This window comes from Macaca mulatta, chromosome 4 (genome assembly GCF_049350105.2).
Source record: "Macaca mulatta isolate MMU2019108-1 chromosome 4, T2T-MMU8v2.0, whole genome shotgun sequence".
NCBI classification, from domain to species: Eukaryota; Metazoa; Chordata; class Mammalia; order Primates; family Cercopithecidae; genus Macaca; species Macaca mulatta.
Window position 1 is genome coordinate 161,451,943 of NC_133409.1, and position 12,924 is coordinate 161,464,866.

At 44.5% G+C, this 12,924-nt stretch overlaps 1 protein-coding gene across 18 annotated transcripts in view; it reads right to left on the reverse strand.

Moving 5' to 3' along the window:
* LOC106997839 (uncharacterized) overlaps positions 1 to 9,772 on the reverse strand; it is a 547,605-nt gene extending 537,833 nt beyond the window's left edge. For all 18 annotated transcript variants that reach the window (XR_013417061.1, XR_013417051.1, XR_013417050.1 and 15 more), the window contains exons 1-2: positions 7,917 to 9,772; positions 5,686 to 5,938 (exon numbers count right to left, since the gene is read on the reverse strand). The gene's annotated coding sequence lies outside the window, so the exon portion shown is untranslated. The remainder of the gene's footprint in view (positions 1 to 5,685; positions 5,939 to 7,916) is intronic.
* Positions 9,773 to 12,924: the final 3,152 nt, after the last annotated feature.

The following is a 12,924-nucleotide window of genomic DNA, read 5'->3' on the forward strand; positions in this document are numbered from 1 at the left end:
TGTGAAAGTATTTTTATCAATTATAAAGTACTGACAAATTTTAGTTTGAATAGATGGGATTTTTTAAAGGTATTTAATGGACCACACGATGTAGGAAAAAGATGTGATCTCTCCATTCTGTTGAAACGGCTCTAGTGAAGACTCCCAGTGAGCACTGACCTCCAAAATGCCTAAACCCACAGATCTATTCTCAGTTCTCATCTTCATCCTTCAGCAACACTTGACACAGATGGTCTTGCCTTCCTCCTGGAAACACTTCCTTCCCTGGGCTTTCACCCCAGCGGAACTCCCTTTTCATTATTACTGCTTCCTGCCCACTTCTAAATCTGGAAGACCTTAAAGCTCAGTACCTAGACCTCTTGTCTTTCTATACTCACTCCTAGGTAATTCCAGCCAGTCTCCTGGCTTTAAATAGCACTTAATTTCTTAAAACTCACAAATCTGTCTCTACACTTCTCTGAAAACCAGACCTGTTTATCAAATTGCCTGAATGCTTAAAAAGTATCTTAATTTTGGCCAGGTGCGGTGGCTCATGCCTGTAATCCCAGCACTTTGGGAGGCCAAGTTGGGTGGATCACCTAAGGTCAGGAGTTCAAGACCAGCCTGTTCAACATGGTGAAACCCCATCTCTAATAACAAAGAAAAATTAGCCAGGCTTGGTGGCAGGTGCCTGTAATCCCAGCTACACAGGAGACTGAGGCAGGAGAATCACTGGAATCTGGGTGGCAGAGGTTGCAGTGAACCAAGATGGTGCCACTGCACTCCAGCCTGGGCAACAGAGCGAGACTTCATCTCAAAAAAAAAAAATTTTTTTAATTGCACCCAAACTGAACTCCTGGTATCCTATGCCCCAAGCCTGATTCTCATCTCAGTTATTAGCTATCTGGTCCTTCTGGGAGTTCAGGACAAAAATCTCAGACTCATACTCCACTCCTCTCTTTGTCTCATACTTCCCATCCAACCCACCAGAAAAACTTTAATACCAAAATATATTCAGACTTCAACTCCTTTTCACTACCTCTATATTACTTTTACCCTGTTACCAAGTCAATATCACCTCTCATTGGGATAACCGAAACAGCTTCCTAAATGGTGTCCCCGTTTCTGCCCCTGCCCACTCCTTTCACCTGGTCTCAACCCACCAGCCAGAGTTATCCTGTTACAGCAGAGCATTCATCCTTTAAAACGTTTCAATAACATCCCACATCCCTCGGTATAAAATCCTAAGCCTTTACCATGGCCTTCAAGGCTCCTTGGCACCTACCCACCATATTCCTCTTTCCTCTCCTACCACTGTCCCCATTGCTCACTCTACTCCAGCCACTGCACCCTCCTTGCTTTCTCTGAATACATCAGACACTTGTCGTTTCCTCTGCCTGCACGCTCTTCTCCTGAGCATCACGTAGGCCATTCCCTCACTTTCTTCAAATTCATCCTCACATGTCACCTTCTCCATGAGGTCATCCCCCACTATCCATCTGAAGTTTGCAACTCTCTCCCCTTCTACTCTTTATTCCTCCTTTCTGCTTTATTCTTCTCAATAGTAATAGTTGCTCCTTTTAAACATATATTTTACCGTCACTAGTAAAAGCTCTAAGCCTGCAGGGACTTGAATTAATTTTGTTCTTTTCTGTCTCCTTGATGGTTAAAACAATGCCTGGCATAAGAAAGTACTAAATAAGTATTACTTAAAAGAATGAATGAGAAAAAAAATGAACCAAGTAGGCTTTCTAGATTCATAAAAAACATACTTCTAAATACCTTTATCTTTAACAATAATGGGCAGAACTATAATCAAAGTTCTTAGAAATGGACGAAATTTTAAAATTAGCAAATTTGGCTGGGCATGGTGGCTCATGCCTGTAATCCCAGCACACTGGGAGACCAAGGTAGGTGGATCACAAGGTCAGGAGTTCAAAACCAGCCTGGCCAATATGGTGAAACCCTATCTCTACTAAAAATACAAAAAAATTAGCCAGGCCTGGTGGCAGGCACCTGTAGTCCTAGCTACTCCTACTCGGGAGGCTGAGGCAGGCGAATCGCTTGAACCTGGGAGGCGGAGGTTGCAGTGAGCTGAGATTGCGCCACTGCACTCCAGCCTGGGTAACAGAGTGAGGCTCCAACTCAAAAAAAAAATCAGCAAATTTGAAGCCACAAAGGAGAAATCAAAGTAAATTTGGGAACACAAATAGGTACCAAAAGAAACTTATAGCAAATAAATGAGTAGAAATGGTTCTCAGAATACAACTAAATATGCACCTCCTTGACTTAATATAAAAGCCAAAGTTAAGGCCGGGCACAGTGGCTCACGCCTGTAATACCAGCAGTTTAGGAGGCCGAGGCGGGTGGATCACCTAAGGTAGGGGGTTTGAGACCAGCCTGACCAACATGGAGAAACACACTAAAAACACAAAAATTAGCCTGGCATGGTGGTGCATGCCTGTAAGCCCAGCTACTCAGGAGGCTGAGGCAGGAAAATCACTTGAACCCGGAAGGCAGAGGTTGCGGTGAGCCGAGATGGCACCATTGCACTCCAGCCTGGGCAACAAAGCAAAACTCCGTCTCAAAAAAAAAAAAAAAAGAAACAAAGTTAAATAAATGCTTTTGATTTACTTATGAGATGCTTAGCATGCATTATATTCATTATTTTTAGAAGGCATAGCTGAATATTTAGGTTTTCTTTCTGTGTAAGTTTATTGTGAACACCATGGTGGACTGTTCTAGGTTCAGTAATTCAAACTGATCCAAGTGAATGGGCAGTTTTAAATAACCAAGACTATAAAATCTGATATCTATAGTAAAGTTTTTAAGTATATTTGGTTATCACTTCAAACATTAACAATATATAGACATTTTTAAATGAATGTATTATTTTAAACGCTGTAATTACAAAGTATTATATTAGTAGTTGCTATACTGATGATGCATAATCTGCTAATTAAAATGAATGCTTTCAACAAACAGAAAGTTTCGGAAACATATTTTAAAAAGGATCTTTTCCTATTTTAATACTGATTAATTCCATATTTTTATTCTTAACATTATTATATCTAGGCAAATATCTGCAAGTAAATTACAAATGAGAAGTAATACCTTAACATTCCTACCTGAAACTTCCTAAAGATAAAATGAATATACTCTTCCTTGAACTAAATAATCACTCAGAAGGCAATGCATATTGCTATATAGAAAATGAAAATCCATGACTTGAGACTTCATTTCAAAATGAAATGCTATGCTTCTAAGTGCTATTTATATTAACTATAAGTTTTTTATTTAACTAAAGACCATTCTATAAAATTAGTAATAGAAAATGTGCTACAGTTCTTGATTTCCACATCAAGAAACCACTGAGTCATCACTTTATATTTTAGCTGAAAAGTGAATAAACACGAGTTTTTAAACCATATCTAAATCATTGATAGCACTGAAAATAGAGAATTTCAGTAAGCCAATTATAGAAAGTCACTATTATCTCAATCTACAGATATTTCAGTTAGAAAATGTAAGGGTCACATACTCCAAGGTGAGCCATGACCTTCAGAAATATACTCATGCATAGTACAACTTAATAAATGCTTGTTGGAGTAAATTTATCTGCATTCAACTGGATATAAGATTTGAATTAAATATAGTTTTACAGAAAAACATTTAAACACATACAAAGTTCTGTCCAAATTGACTTTGAATATTTCAGTGAATATTTGGTTAATGTGGCTTGAAACTTGTAAGGCAGACAACAAAGGAAGTTTGAAGTATTAAAACATCACTAAGTCATTATGAAAGCAAGTAACAGTACTTTTTATTACGTTTACAGATGCCTAGCCCTGTTTTTTCCTACATCTATGCTTTTTAAAAAAACATGACAACCACCCTATGAGATAAGTGTTAGGATACACACATTGCAAATGAGGATATTAGGAGCCATGAAAATCCAGTAACCTGGAGGAGGTATCATAGTTAGTAATTGCCTAGGCTATGATTCGAACTCAGGTCTGTTTTACTCCAAAGTCTCTTTCTAAATCTCTGATCTCAACTCTGGGTGGCCATTATAACAAATTCAAACATATTCACTTCAGATATTTGTAGGTAAAACCCTTGTCGGGAAATAATACTGTACTTTCCACCTCCAAAATAATATTCCAGCAGATAAACTTTTATTGAGAACGTTTAAGGAAATCTGAAATTTCCATACAGCACACTTAGTTGAGAGTATACTTTACAGAAATTTTAAAGCATGTTTCTTGAACTAATCCTATCTGAGCTAAGCAGTCAAACAAAATAATTGTAATTAATTCTCATTAAGTTTATCATGCCGAGGCCAGGCACATGGCTCACGCCTGTAATCCCAGCACTTTGGGAGGCCGAGGCGGGCAGATCACCTGAGGTCAGGAGTTTGAGACCAGCCTGGCCAACATGGCAAAACCCGGTTTCTACTAAAAGTACAAAAAGTAGCCAGGCATGGTGGTGGGCACCTATAATCCCAGCTACTCAGGAGGCTGAGGCAGAAGAATTCCTTCAACCTGGGAGGCAGAGGTTGCAGTGAGCCGAGATTGCACCACTGCACTTCAGGCTGGGCAACAAGAGCGAGACTCCGTCTCAAAAAAAAAAAAAAAAGTTTATTATGCCGTTAACTCTATTGTTCAATGATGTAAAAGAAACTTTACAAGAGAGGATGTATCTTATTTATAGAAGCAAGCAACAAATCATAGAATCTTAAAAGATTTGAAAAATCTTTTAAGTTATTTAACTTAACCTTCATTTTATTGGTAATAAACAGAAGCCCAGGAAGGTTAAGTAGCTTATTTATGTTTACACAACTAGAAAGAAGCAAATTGTAATGTTACTTTTTTACTCATAACAAGATAAAAATATTTCCAATTCCCAGTTAATTTATTTGACCAGACCACAGAAAGAAAGTTCTTACTTTCCATCGCAAAGTCACTTAAACAAGGATTGTAAATACCGTATCAAAATTAACTTTTTATATTACCAACAGTAGTTATGTGAATTTTTAACTACTTTCTCACAGAGGTGAACAAAAACTAATTGTAAGACTTAAAAGAAGGAATAGAAGACTCTTATGACCACTATAAAAACTTGATGTACACCATAAAGATCAAACAAATTTACGGGCTCTGTTATTACAAACTCAAGGTTTTCATTTTGAGATAACTTATTACAAACTCAAGGTTTTCATTTGGAGTCAATTTTATATTGACTCCCAGTCATTAGACATTTATTTTGGGCCATTTTTGGATTTTGTTTACCAAAATGAAGTGTCAAAATGAAGAAAAATAATGGTAACGCAAACCACATAAGCTCTGCTAACACAGAACTTACAAATATCTACTGCAATATTTAAGAAGCAAATCAATCATAAAGTAGGATATTTGCCTACTGGATGCATCAACATTACAAAATTTCCTTAGTGACCATATAATCTGCATTCATTATGTGTGCTAATCTTGAAGAACACATGGTAAAATTAATAAAATTCCATCACAAGTACCCAAATCATCATCCTAAATAAGAAAGGATCTACAGAAAACAGTTTAAAACAAGGAAGTCCAAAGTCATAAATCACTCTGATCACACAGCCGCTCAAAATAACTAGTCAAATCTCTAGGTATAAACCCCAGACCAAAAATGAAGTCCTCATAGAGTATCTAAAAAGCAACATACCTTTTTTACGGTGGAGAATTCCCAGAGATCAAATTGTAATCCATATAGAAAAGGTATCACCAAAACTTCCAATGATTTAACTGTTCAGTAACTCCAGATGAATCCAGGAATGATTTGACCTTGTATTGGTACTTCCATATTGTTGGCTGATAGAAAGATCCAGTAAGAACAACGCAGAAGGAAGGAGGTCAGTGCTAGGAAGTACTCCAGCAAATGCATGATGCTTTATAGATGCTGATAATAGTAATTACACCTATACAATTGAAATTAATTAAAGTTAGCTTCCAAGTTATTCTGCCTCCTCACTTTCTAAAAGGAAGTAATTGTTGCAATAATATATTTCAGTCTTTGATACGAAAACTCAAAACTACGTAGTTCTAGCAGTTGAATCATTTCTAGGTACAAGTCTTCAGTAGTAACTACTGTATACAGAATCAAAAGTTGAAGAAGCTAAAAGACAATGTTTGGGTGTTTCCTCAAGTTATTGACAGTGCATGCAGTTTGATGTTTCATTTGTCTCGTCAAAAGTAAGTCCAAGGGAGTGAGGAAAGCCTCTAGCACTTGGGAATATACGAGAGAAGAAAGTGGAGAAGGCAATAAACTATCTTGGCATTAGAAATGATCTCACAAAACATACCTGAAGATAATAATCTTTAGGTTATTCTGCATGTAGAATTCCAAAAGCCTATTCTGCATATTCCTATAGCGCATACATTTGCCCACTTTCAACAAACCCCCAACTTCAGTCTCCAAAATGCTTTTCCTTTTTTTTTTTTTTTTTTTTTTTTTGAGACAGAGCCTGGCTCTGTCACCCAGGCTGGAGTGCAATGGCATGATCTCAGCTCATTGCAACCTCAGCCTCCTGGATTCAAGCGATTCTCCTGCCTCAGCCTCCCAAGTAGCCGGGACTATAGGCACGCACTGCTACGCCCAGCTAATTTTTGTATTGTTAGCGGAGAAGGGGTTTCGCCATGTTGGCCAGGCTGGTCTCGAACTCCTGACCTCAAGAGATCCACCCGTCTCGGCCTCCCAAAGTGCTGGGATTACAGTGAGCCACCGCGCCCGGCCCCCAAAATGCTTTTTCTACAAACCAATTGACAGTATGGGATAAACAACTCCTGTATAAAATGGAAAAGCGATGGGAGAAATTGTACCTAAACTGGCAATGTTTACTAGGTGTTGAGTGTTCCCCTCATTCGAGCATGACCCAACCTAGAAACACTCCGAAGTTAAGCTACTTAGGAAACAAAGTTAGGGCGTCTTCTTTAGCCTATGAAGACGGAGTGGTCTGCGCTGCCTCTTCACCCCGCAGAAGCAGTAACAGCCATCCCTCTTTTGGGCGGGCGTGGCAGATAGAAACAAAAGGTTAAAACACAAAAGGCGGGGCGGAAGGCTGGGTCAGAGGAGCTTCTGGGGCTCACGTTCTGCTTTCTATTCAAACACGTTGAAATGGGGTTGGGGGCGGGGGTGATGGAAAGTGAGAGAGGTGAGGACGGATCCCAAGGATAGCCTGGGTTATTCCGGGTGGATCGTGAAATTGAAAGGGGCGAACGGGATGGCTCTAACTAGTGGTCCAGGCCCCATCCCCTCCATCCCTGCATCTCTGACAGTCTGGAACCTGTGGCTTCCTCCACCCCTCTCAGCCCCGAAGAAAACTTTCTGAACTCTTAGATCTGTTTGTTGTAAACCTCTCCTTGACCGCTAACACAAGGGTCCAATCCCCTCCAACCCAAACCTTTCTTCCTTCCATTGTTGCACCGTTTTTATATTGTGCGTGGTATCTACAGAGCGCTCTGCAGACAGCTAACTTATACAAACGACCCCCATATCCATATCGCTTTCTTTTGCATGACCAAAGTCAGGGTTAGGGTGGGGACGAGGCTGGACTTGCCCCTCTCAATTTCTGCATATTCATCCCTACAAGAGTGCAGCTGGAAGAAAGCGAGGCAATACTCCCTCACCCCACCCTTTTGATACCCTCCTCCCCATCCCCCCAGCCCCTCATATAAAGAAGCACATGAGATAAATGCCTACTTGGCTTTTGCCTATTAAAAATAAACAAATGAAACAATTGCGCGAGTTCTTTAAAGAACAAAAGGGAGGGGAATGGGGAAAGGAGGTACAATTTACCAGCCAAACTTTGCCACTGAGCTACTCCTCTGCCCTCCGAAGGGCGGGGAGCGGGGCGAGTTGAGGGGAGAGAGGTAAACAGGACAACAGTCCCCACTCACCTTCTTCCCCACTTCGTCGCACTTTTAAGGGACATTTCCCCCGCTGCAGTCCGCGAGGCGTTTGGACACTTTTTCCTGGCCTGACAGCAGAGAAAGTCGCGGCGGCAAAGTTGCGAGAGGGAGATACCCCGGCGTCCGGGGAGAGGGGAGGAAAGAGAGTTCATCAGAGTTCCCCCTTTTGTTCCAAGTCCCGGAGCAGACAAAGAGGCGGCGAGCGGCGGCAGGTTTCTCCCTCTCACCCCTTCTTCCTCTCTCCCTCCCCTCCCTCCCCGCCCCCTCCCTCTCCCCGCATCTCCCGCCCGGCTCGGGAACCTCCGAGGCGAGCTGGGGCTGCTCGGTCCCCAGTTCATCGCAACTCTGCCCGGACCGTCTCCTCCCACTGCCTGGCTCGAAACTTTTCCCGGGAGATGCCAGCCCTGGCCCCCTCCGCACCGCGCACAAGTCTGGGGCGGTGGGCAGGGGATCTCCAAAATCATTGTTTCCCGGAGATGCACCTCTTTGTTTGCACTTTCCCTGCCAATCAATGTGAACCATTCACTTGGGCATCGAGTTTCTGCCCGTTTTTCGTCATCCCAAGAGACAAAATGCAAAGGGTAGGGGGTCAACCCTAGATAAAGGCGCTTACACAATCAGAGGTGGGGCGCAGGATAGGCTCTTCATCCTCCTTCGTCCTCTCGGATTCACCCTCCTCCACCCAACACACAGAACAACTCTAAGGGGCTCCAAGTGTTAGGAAATTCTCCTCACCCACCCTTCCCCACCTACCCCCACCCACGCTGTCCCTCTGGAGAACCCTCTAATTGGCAGGACAAAGGCCAGCTCGGGGTTCGGCCGGGGCCTCCATCCATCCCTCGGGGCTACCTGTTGCTGTAGGCGCAGCGCAACTCGGTCCAGGGGCTCCAAGGAAGGATTCCCAGCTCCAGCATCGTGCCCACCTTCTCAGGCCCCGAACTTCCCCTAATCTCAAACTGCGAAGGTAAGGCTCTCAGGACGATCAGGCTCCCTCCGACCCTAGAGCCAGGCGCTGCTCACTCGTCCTCTTCCCTACACCATATCCTCGTGCTCACCCCAAAGATATGAGTCGGGGTCCCAGACCGCCTCCTCATCCTCTACCCCCTGCCGCGACACGTCCCGGCCGAGCATCCCCTCTTCCCTTCCCCTCCCCCACTGCCTTGTCCCGGACAAATCAGGTGTCTCGGACCAGGGACAGCTTCTGACCCTTCCCCAGGTCCTTTGCTGTCATCCTCAACCTCTAGAATTGGGATCCCATCCAAATGGTCCCCCACCCCTCGACCCTGATCCCAACTTCGGGCCACAGCACTGGCTCGCTGAGTGACTCAGAGCAGCACTCGTTTTCCTTCTAGGTTCACTAGAATTGAAGAAAAAGAAAGCAGGGAGGCGGGGGAAATGGGAGAGAGTGGGGGCCCGCATGGGGAAGCAATTTCTAGGGCAAAAGAAAAAAACATTCCCATGCCAACACCCACCCTCTAGTTGGTATCCAGCCTGCCGCGCACCTTTGCTTCCACCCTCTTTCCTTTCTCCCCATCCCAGACTTGGGATCTTTTCGGGTTGATGAAGTTTGGGGGTAGAGGGATGAGGCAGACGGAAGCTTGGGGACCTGGGGGCTATGTCCTGGGTAGGCTTGCGGGGGGAGGGGCATTCAGGGGAGGGCTCCCGCTGGGTCCGGAATGTCGTGGCGGTAGGTCCCTGCACCCGCCCGGCGACTCCTTGCCAAGGTCTCTCCTCCAGAGCAGAACAAAGACGCCGCGAGGAGAGCTTCTGTCCTCGCCTCCCCCGCCCAGCGCTTCACTCGCACCAGCCCACGCCGCTCTCGGAAACTTTACAGCCAACTTCCCCTAGAGTTCGTGCGCGCGGCGAAGGGGGCCAGAAGGAGAAACCGGGACAATTGCATCCCAGGACCAGAGATGCCCTCTTCCCCGTCCCCTCCCGGACAGGGAGCACCACCTCTTGCGCCACCCGTCCCGGCCCGCGAGCTGGGCGACCCCCGGTGCCAGGGCGAGCGGAGCACGCGCTTTCCCCAGCTCCTTAAGGGAATGATGTTTCTTTAGTTTGGACGCGTACAGTGCTGGGCAGTGGGGTCAGAGGAAAGAGGTGGCCAAGAGATAAAGAAGCGGCCGCCGGCAACGCGCAGGGCCGCGGCTCTGGCCGCTGAGGCCCAGGGCGCAGGAAGCGCACGGGTGTGAGCCGCGCCCGTCGGGCCGGGTTCCTGCGCGTCCCGTTCCGCCCTCGGATCCCAGGGAGCAGCCGTGAGGCAGGACTCAGGGCCCGCCTGGGCGGGCCTCCTGGAGCGTCGGCCTCCTCACCTTCAGGGAGCCTCGACACCTGCGCCGTCGCCTCGCGGAGCCCTGGGTCTCTCGGGCAGTCAGTCGGCTACTGGAAGCTCAGGAACCTCATCTTAGGCGAGGAATCTTGAACGCACCACAACCAACCACAAAGAGAAAACAGCCCCCACCCACTCCTGTCTGGCACATTTTCCTCTTTGTTTAATTATGTTGACTTCCAGAATTCTCTTTTTAGGAGAAGCCTACCCTCCCCGAGACAAAACCTTTCCTTCTCTTATCCTCAGGGATCTGCATGGAAAATAATGAAAAGTCAGTACTTTGAGACAATTCCATTCTGCTGCCTCTCGAAAATCCAGGTTATAGGGTAAATCAACCAAGATAGGGTTTTTGACTTCGAAATAACACCCAATACTCCACTTACTAAGCAGAGCTATTAAAGCATTACCGATCCTTTGAAAATGTTTACTGTTTGTTTCTCTCTTTTTTCAGGGAATGAAGAATAAGGGTCATTTGCTAGGTGCAAAAGTCAATATGGCCTTAAGAAGGCTTTCTTCCTGCTGCCTGTCTTTATGAAATATTGCTCTCAGAGCTGTTTGAAGTATCTCTCTTTCCCAACCTGCTGGTGAACTAACTGATTTCTTCCTGGAATCTTGGTCTTCCACCCATCAGAGCTCCATCTCTGTAATAAAGCCGGCTGCTGGGACAATGTATGAGCTGTACACTCCTACCTTTTAAAGCATACCATCTTTTTCTCAGATGTCACCAGAGCTTTAATATCTTTTTAAAGAGTTAATTAACATCATCTAGGCTCAAAGATGGATATAGCAGAGCATATAAGCCAGGTATCTTTTCTGTACTAACAGGGTTGGGGCTCCAACAGTATGTCATGGGCTTCCTACTGGCAGGCCAATGGCATCTTACTCTTCCCTCTCTGCTTCCCCATTCAAGGGCTTCCTCTGGCTGCCAGACCCCACTTTGCCAGTGCAGAGGGGCAAGCCAGAGGAGCCAAGCAGTTAATTCCTCTCAGAGCAGCCCTCAACCAATCAAAGATTGGTTTTGAGGCCAGGCATGGTGGCTTACAACTGTAATCCCAACACTTTACAAGGCAGGTGGATCATTTGAGGGCAGGAGTTTGAGACCAGCCTGGCCCACATGGTGAAACCTTGTATCTACTAAAACATACAAAAATTAGTGGGGCGTGGTGGTATGTGCCTGTAAACCCAGCTACTCAAGAGGCTGAGACAGGAGAATTGCTTGAACCCATGAGGTGGTGATTGCAGTGAGCCTAGATAGTGCCACTGCACTCCAGACTGGGCAACAAACTAACACAACGTCTCAAAAAAAAAAAAGAAAAAAAAAAGATGTTGACATAAAAATACTCCAGCTTCCCACTGAGCTTAGGACTACGGTAAATTGTACTCTAGTCTCCCAAAGGTGCCCAACTTTTGAGGTTCAGGTACACACAGCAGTAACCTCCCCTTTAGGGAACAGTGTTACCTGCCTGCTATCCTTCCTTCCTTCCTTCCTGGTTTCCCTACTTAATTCCTTACTCTCTTCCCCACCAATGCTTTCCAGGATCACATCCCAAATAGATTACAATACTTGCCCTCAAATCCTACCCTTTGGGTCAGTTTCTGGGGAAACACAACCTAAGAAACCTCTTATATATGTTCCTTCTAAAGGGAGGACTCTGTTCTATTTGGAGAATGAAGTTACGATATCCGATTTTCTCTAAAAAAGACGTTATTTCAGTAATGAGAAATGTTTTGAGTTAACTAGTTCATTTTCTATGTAATAGTTTAAAATTAGATAGCATACTAATATGAAAGAAATAAGTAGCAATAAGTAGAATCATATGTCATATGTGAAAGTTTTGCACATAGAGTCATTAGATAAACAGAAAGAAGCTCCATAAGTCTAATGCTGGCAATCAGCAATGCAACAGGAATACCGTTAGAATCACACTGCTGAAAAAATTAGTCAGAAGTAACATAGCTTTTGATTGAATCCCCCACGAGAGTGAAGAAGTATGATAAACATTTCCCATACTATATGACCAGTGAGAGATCCCACAGTGTCTTTCTGCAAACTTCTTATAGCATTAATTGGCCAACTACTTAATGCAATATTTTTTCTTTTTTTTTTTTTTTTTTTTACTCTGTTGCCCAGGCTGGAGTGCAGTGGCGCCATCTTGGCTCACTGCAAGCTCCGCCTCCTGGATTCAAGCAATTCTCCTGCCTCAGCCTCCTGAGTAGCTGGGATTACAGGCGTGCAGCACCACGCCCGGCTAATTTTTGTGTTTTTATTAGAGATGGGGTTTCACCATGTTGGTCAGGCTGGTCTCGAATTCCTGACCTTAGGTGATCCACCCGCCTCGGCCTCCCAAAGTGTTGTGATTACAGGCGTGAGCCACCTTGCCCGGCCGCAACATTTTTTCATAGGTGTGAAATGATATATTAAATATCCTCTTAGCCACCATTACGAATAGGTCATCAACTGTTCACATAATTATAGGTGCTTAATGCTGTTCCTAGCTCCAGAATTTTCTTAGGTTGCTTTCACCTCTGTTTTTCTGAAGTTATCACTGTAGTAGTCATCAGTGCTATTCAGCAAATTTTTCTCTCTTTCTGGCTACATGGTAGAATGCAATTCCCTGCCTATCCTGGGTCAGATGTGGCCACATGATTTGTCCTGGCCAATGAAAT